Source organism: Physeter macrocephalus, chromosome 11 (genome assembly GCF_002837175.3).
Source record: "Physeter macrocephalus isolate SW-GA chromosome 11, ASM283717v5, whole genome shotgun sequence".
NCBI classification, from domain to species: Eukaryota; Metazoa; Chordata; class Mammalia; order Artiodactyla; family Physeteridae; genus Physeter; species Physeter macrocephalus.
Genome location: NC_041224.1, coordinates 102310825 through 102318193, shown reverse-complemented (window position 1 = coordinate 102318193; position 7369 = coordinate 102310825).

The following is a 7369-nucleotide window of genomic DNA, read 5'->3' as shown; positions in this document are numbered from 1 at the left end:
ATATATAGTAGAGATTGCCTGGGACAGTTCGAGGCAATTTTGCAGCTGTCCTTTTCCCAGGGACATACATGTACAACTTGCACTCATGTGCCCATACTCATATTATTCTCTTGTGTACAATCTCTCACTCCTGCACTCCAGTCTCAGCTAATCTAGATTTTGCTCATTTTCAGGTGCTGCCTTCTTTAAACATTTTATGGCAATGATGCCAACTCACATCACTCTCTTCCTTAATAAATCACCTTTACAGTTACTATCTACATTACACCATTAACATGAAAATACATGGTTCTAGTCCAATGTCTATATCCTAGAATCAATCTGCAGTGCTCTGCTGCCATATTCATGAACTCTCCTATATGTGTATTTCTTATACCTCCAAGTTGTAAGTATAGCAACTGCGAGCAAAGGCTCTGGAGTCAAACAGTTCAGGGTTCAAATCCTGGTTCTGATACTTACCAGGACTTCACATAGGTTACTGGATGTGCCTCAGTTTCCTCATTTGTAAAAAGGGGAAAATAAAAGTCTCTCTCTCTCATAAAGTCCTTATTAAATATGACTATGTATGTTGAATACCTGCCTTACCCATATTAGATTTCCTCCTCCTCCTCCTCATTATTATGATTATTACCATACACATACAATTTCTAGCATAGTGCAGATTTGGGCAAAATTATTAACCAATACGGAGCTTCAGTATTAAGTGATCATTGAAATTAACAATGCCTCTATAGTTTTGCTTATTTCTTGTATGTACCTGGCCCTCTTTCTGGTCACAGTGAGCAGTCTGGAACAATTTGCTTTGTATTCTTTTAGCAGAAGAAGAATTTATAGATTACATTAACTGGGGAATGAAGAAAAGGGAACATATTTAAAAGCACTACCATCCAAAAAAAAGAAAAAAACCCAAAACTATAATATGTGAATTAAATACTATCTATGCCTATTGTCTCTCATCTACTTTGAAAAGAAAATTTCCAGAGGGCAGAATCAATTTCTTTTGTAAGAGGCCATTCTCTTAAATGCAGAAGCTTTGGGTCACTGCTAAAAGTATTTAGTGACAATTGTGGTGATGGCCCCCTGATGATCTGTCCAAAAAAATTGGATTCTATAGCAGATTTCTATATCTGCCATGCAGCAGGAAATTACTCATTTTATATTATGTTTTTGTAATTATTTGTTGTAGTTATGTCTGTAGCCAAGTTTGTAAATTGAATTCTACAACATACCTTCTAATGTTATGAGAAATAAAATCTTCTGGGTTGAAATAGTGTATGTATGGTCTTGCCAAAGAAATATGGGGGAAGCCTAGAATAAAATAATATGTCCCATCTGCATAAGAGATTAGTGGAAATGAAAAAATCATTATTACTATAAGTCTACAGTATACTTACTATTAAAAGTCTATAGTACACTTCTTAAATATGAGAATTGTGAAAGAAATACCTCCAAAATAGCCCACTAAACTGTGGTAGCTGAAGGTGAAAATTCCATTAGAATAAAAAACCCAAAGTTATTCTGAATGTGATACTCTCTATTTGGAAAAATAAATCTTTGGGATAAATAATAGCATGTTAGAATTAAAATGACTCTAAGACTATGGCTAGAAAAGAGGATCATAATAAGCTCTTCTCACCCCACTCTCAAAAACTGGATTTCTCTCCTTTTTTTAGATTATGTGAAACTCTAAATTACATCCAGAAGCAAACTGTCTTCTAGAGAGGCCTATAAATGGTCGCATATACCACACACACGTACACACAAACACACACACACACATAAAGATTTTGAGCTTGAATGACCATAAAAAGTTGATTTAACAACAAAAATAGAATAAAATTTGAATTACCATTATTCTCATAATCACTTTATGTATTTAATTACTATATGTGACTGAAGCTAAACTTTTTTTTTTTTTTTTTTTTGCTGTGTACGGGCCTCTCACTGCTGTGGCCTCTCTTGTTGTGGAGCACAGGCTCCGGACGCGCAGGCTCAGAGGCCATGGCTCACAGGCCCAGCCTCTCCGTGGCATGTGGGATCCTCCCGGACCGGGGCACGAACCCGTGTCCCCTGCATCGGCAGGTGGACTCTCAACCACTGCGCCACCAGGGAAGCCCTGAAGCTAAACTTTTAATTTTTATAAATTGAATTATACTTTTCTATTGCCTTTCATATTCAAGATGTCTTATTACTTATTTTAAACCCAAATCATAATGAGATTTAAGGACAAGGTATATTTATCACCAATGTTTTACATAGTGTGATATTTGAGCTTATTCCATTTTTAGATAACTTCCCCAATTCTATTTTGAGTGATAGGGATCTATGTTGGGTGATACGAAGAGAAGAAAAAGGCCTAACCTTCTCCAAATATCTCTCCTAAATGCCTGGATATGGCATCATTTGCTCCTCCTTTCCTAGATGAAATTCTGACTATTAGAATAATTGGAGGAATAGACAAAGGCCTCAGAAACCATTACATTTCCTCCAGAAAGCTGATATGCATGACATCAGGGCTGTGTGTGTGTGTGTGTGTGTGTGTGTGTGTGTGTGAGTGTGTATGTGTTTAGGGGGAGGGTTGGGGGAGAAGTTCCCTGAAAATGCCCCTTGATCCCCATAAGGACCCACTACTTTTCTTCATATCAACTAATAGTTGGCCACTGAAGTATATCTGATCTAATGGATTTAGGATTTAGGAAACTCTCAAATGAGGGGGACACAGAGGAGTAGCAGAACACTGGATAAGAAAAATAGAGCAGGTGCAAATGAGGAAGGAGGTAAAGGACAAGTTCTAATTTCATACTTCCTATGTGTGAAAAGGAGGAAACTGAGGTTCAGGGAATCTAAATAATTTGGTAAAGATGCTGCAAACTGCGCAGACTGATATTTAAACCTGGGTTAAATGATACCAGGAAGGTTCTTAATAAAATTCCTAACCAGACCAAAAATAATCTCCATGATATCTGCTACTAGAAAAAGGATACACTTAGGAGTTAATTTACAATTTATTTTAAATTCCTCATCTTCAACTGCCTTGGGACAGAAAGCTTCATTTCCTTTGCCCCAGAGCCCCCTCAGTGAGTGCTGGCTGGTCTTTTCACTGAGTCTTGAGCAGCCTGCAGTGACCTGCCCTTGAAGTGCGAGTTTAACAACCTTTGCCCAAGCACTCTCTGGCTCTTTGTACATCTTTAATAGTTTCCTTGACGAACTATGAAGAACTGCCAGATGACAGTTCTATTTCATTTTTGTCACTGCCTGCTGCTCCTTTTTTCTCTCTGGCTTTTTCTCAAGGGCATGATTCTATAAGTCAATGTGGCAATGTTCACGATGGGTATTGCTCTTTCAACCACTGTATATTGATGCAGTGCGAGCAAGTCATGGACATGTCAAGATTTCAGGCCTTCAAAAAAGTAATCAAGGAGTATTTTATAAACTCTAATGTCCTTTCCATTGAAAGCAAATTGAAACTGGGGATTGGGATCTGATATTAAGGGTTTACTTTAAAACACTGCTGCCAGAGGCATAAAAAAGCCCCTTTGATTAATATACCACAGGATTGTGTTCGCTTGGAAAAAGCACAAGTGATGTGCTTTTGTTCGCCAAGTTTTAAATAAAACATTTGTCATTCTTGCACACTGTTTATTACTAATTGCACAATTATTTTATTATATGGCACCAGAAAAATATGATTTAAAGCTCCTTCTGCATTTTCTGTTTTAAGTAAATAATCACTTTAGTCAAAAGCTATTTATTAAAAATTTTCAAACATAATGGAGATGTCAAGACTTTTTATTAGTGCTGCATAATGAAATAATTGAGGAATTAGTAATAAATTTTTCTTCTTGTAATTTAGAATAAAGAGAAAACAATAACTAAGGCTTTCTTTAAGAATGTGAGATTCTTAAAATTATCTCACATAAAATTATGCTGATGAACGTCATATGTTTCTTTAGCAAAAACAAAATGAAATGGCTTCTCCTTGTCATCTCTGCTGGATCAGTGTAGCTATCATACACTGCATGGATGTGCAGATTTCTTTATATATTATTTCTTTTGATTATCTCAGTATGGAGGGGGCAGATTAGTTTCCTTTTTAAAAAAATTTTTATTGGAGTATAGTTGCTTTACAATGTTGTGTTAGTTTCTGCTGTACAGCAATGTGAATCAGTTGTATGTATACATATAGCCCCTCTTTTTAAGATTTCCTTCCCATTTAGGTCACCACAGAGCACTGAGTAGAGTTACCTGTGCTATACAGTAGGTTCTCATTAGTCATCTGTTCTATACATAGTAGTATATATATAGCAATCCCAATCTCCCAATTAATCCCACCCCCGCCTTCACCCCTTGGTGTCCATGAGTTTATTCTCTACATCTGTGTCTCTATTTGACAGATTAGTTTCAAATATTAGTACCTTGATATTTTCAAAAACACTTTTATAATGATCATTACCTTTCATACGTTACCAAATTTCAGCTTTTATACGAAGAGTAGGAAATATCTTTAAAAGCTAAATGATACCTTTTTATGACATCGTGATCAATAAATGCTTACTATGACATCTACTGTAAGGCATCCTCTCAGGCACTGTGAGGGACATGAAGGCAGACAGGTATGGACCTGCTTTCAAGGAGCTCACCATCTAGCAAGGGGGATTATGAATGTATACAGATTATTAGAGTGCCAACTAAAGAGTAAGCATTGGCAAAGTGATATGGATTTTCAGAAGAAAGAAAGAATCCTTATGGCTTGGGAGAGAGAGATATGGAGGGCATGAAAGGGAAGCTATCAAGGGATTGACATGTGGGCTTAAAGGATGGGTATTAACAGCTAACATTTACTGAGCTCTTATGTTACCAGGCACTCTTTGACTCTAAAGTCTTTTTTCTTAACCATTAAACCATAGGATGTGGTTCCTATGGAGGGACACATTCGTAGCAGAGGAAACAGTATGAGCAAAGGCATGAAGGGAACTGAGTTCTCTCTTTTAAATCATTTGTAGCTAGTACCACAGGTACTGGTGCATATAGGAGATGGAGCCACACCATTCAATTCCCTACAGTAAAGACTAGTTAGTGCACTTTCAGCTTGTAATGTATGCCAACAGCAATATGAGCCCTAAAAAAATAATGTTTTCACCATGCAATCATATATTTCTTAACAAAATGTTGTTCTCTATTCTTCCAACTGTGAAATTCTAGATTTAAGCACCAAATATACAATAGAATTAGAATCATAAGGAGGACGTTCAGGGCCCTTCTGAGTCTGGCCTCAATTTACTTCTCCTCAATCTTATTTTCCTCTTCACACACCTTATGCTCTAGTAAATTAAGTTAGTGTTTCCCTCATGTGCCTAGTCCTATCACACAACCCACTGCTCTTGCATGCCCTTGGGCTTCTATGACTAGTTCAGCCTAGAACGTCTTCCCTGTAACAACTAGAGCTCTTGGAGCCACATTACGTTTGGGGGATGTTGAGTGGCATGCATCCTGATCTGGAGGATAAGTTCTCAGATCTTTTGTGGGTGCTTACATTTCTATTACATTTATGAGATTGCTTATTGTCCCAGAACTGATTTGGAAAGATTGTGGGCCTACAAGTTAACTAAGTCAGCTCTTCCTCTCAGACCCTTTCAAGGGCCATGCCCCTCTAGTTTATATTAGAGAATAGAACCCTTTATTTTACCTACCTCCAGAGCTGTTCCCTTTCCAGGATTCCTCATCAATTCTCTCACTGTTCATGGTGCTCCAGGTAACACCATTCACTTTCCTGAACTTCATTGTTAACTCTCCTCTTTTCTAACACTGGGAAATTCTGGGAAATTATCTTTCTTCCTACTGCTACCATGTAGTTCATTACTTACTACTTAGAAAGTCCTCTGGATCATTCCACTCCTATAAATTTACCCAAGAGAAATGAAAACATAAGTCTATACAAATCTTTGTAGCAAATGTTTATGATGACATTGTTAAGAAACCACTATCTGTTTTCCAAAGTAGTTAATCATTTTGCATTTCCACCAGCCATGGATGTGAGTTCATTGCAAATTTAGCAATGTCAGTATTTGAAATTTTAGCTTTTCTACTAGATGTGTAGTGGTATCTGATTTTGGCTTTAATTTGCATTTCCCTAATGACTAATGTTATTGAGTATATTTTCATGTGCTTATTTGGCATCCATATATTTTATTTGGTTAAATTCTATTCTTTTTTATTTATTTTTTTTTTTTTTGTGGTATGCGGGCCTCCCTCTGCTGCGGCCTCTCCCGTTGTGGAGCACAGGCTCCGGACGCGCAGCCTCAGCGGCCATGGCTCACGGGCCCAGCCGCTCCGCGGCATGTGGGATCCTCCCAGACCAGGGCGCGAACCCGGTTCCCCTGCATCGGCAGGCGGACGCGCAACCACTGCGCCACCAGGGAAGCCCTAAATTCTATTCTTTTTTGACTGTTTTTAATTGGATTTTTTTTTGTTATTGAGTTGGTTACTTCTAGCTTTTGGCAATTATAAACAAAGTTACTACACGATTTTGTGTGAATGTAATTTTCAATTCACTTGGTAAATACCTAGGAGTGCAATTACTGGGTCATGTGGTAAGTCTATGTTTAACTTTATAAGAAACTGCCAAATTGTCTTTCAACGTGGCTGTACCATTTTGCATTTCTACTAGTAATTTATGAGAGTTTCTACTGGAATTTGAGTTAAACTGCATTGAATATATACCTCAGTTTGGGGAGGATTGACATACTGACAGTATTGAGTCTTATAATCTTTTTTTTTTTAAAGTAAGAGTGGTTTTGTTTATTAATTAATTAATTAATTAATTAATTATTTTATTTTTGGCTTTGTTGGGTCTTCATTGTTTCGCACAGGCTTTCTCCAGTTGCATCAAATGGGGGTTACTCTTCGTTGTGGTGGACGGGCTTCTCATTGCAGTGGCTTCTCTTGTTGAGGAGCATGGGCTCTAGGCACACGGGCTTCAGTAGTTGTGGCACACGGGCTCAGTAGTTGTGACTGGTAGGCTCTAGAGAGCAGGCTCAGTAGTTGAGGCGCACGGGCTTAGTTGCTCCGCGGCATGTGGGAATCTTCCCGGTCCAGGGCTCGAACCTGTGTCCCCTGCATTGGCAGGCTGATTCTTAACCACTGCGCCACCAGGGAAGTCTGGAGTCTTATAATCTTAAGAATGATATATCTCTACACTTATTAATCCTTGTTAATTTTTCTCAGCAATATTTTGTAGATTTCAGTGTACAATCCTTATACACCTTTTATAAAATTTATCCCTAAGTTTTTACATATTCCCTAATATTGTAAATAGTATTTTTTTTTTTTTTTTTTTTTTTGTGGTACGCAGGCCTCCCTCTGCTGTGGC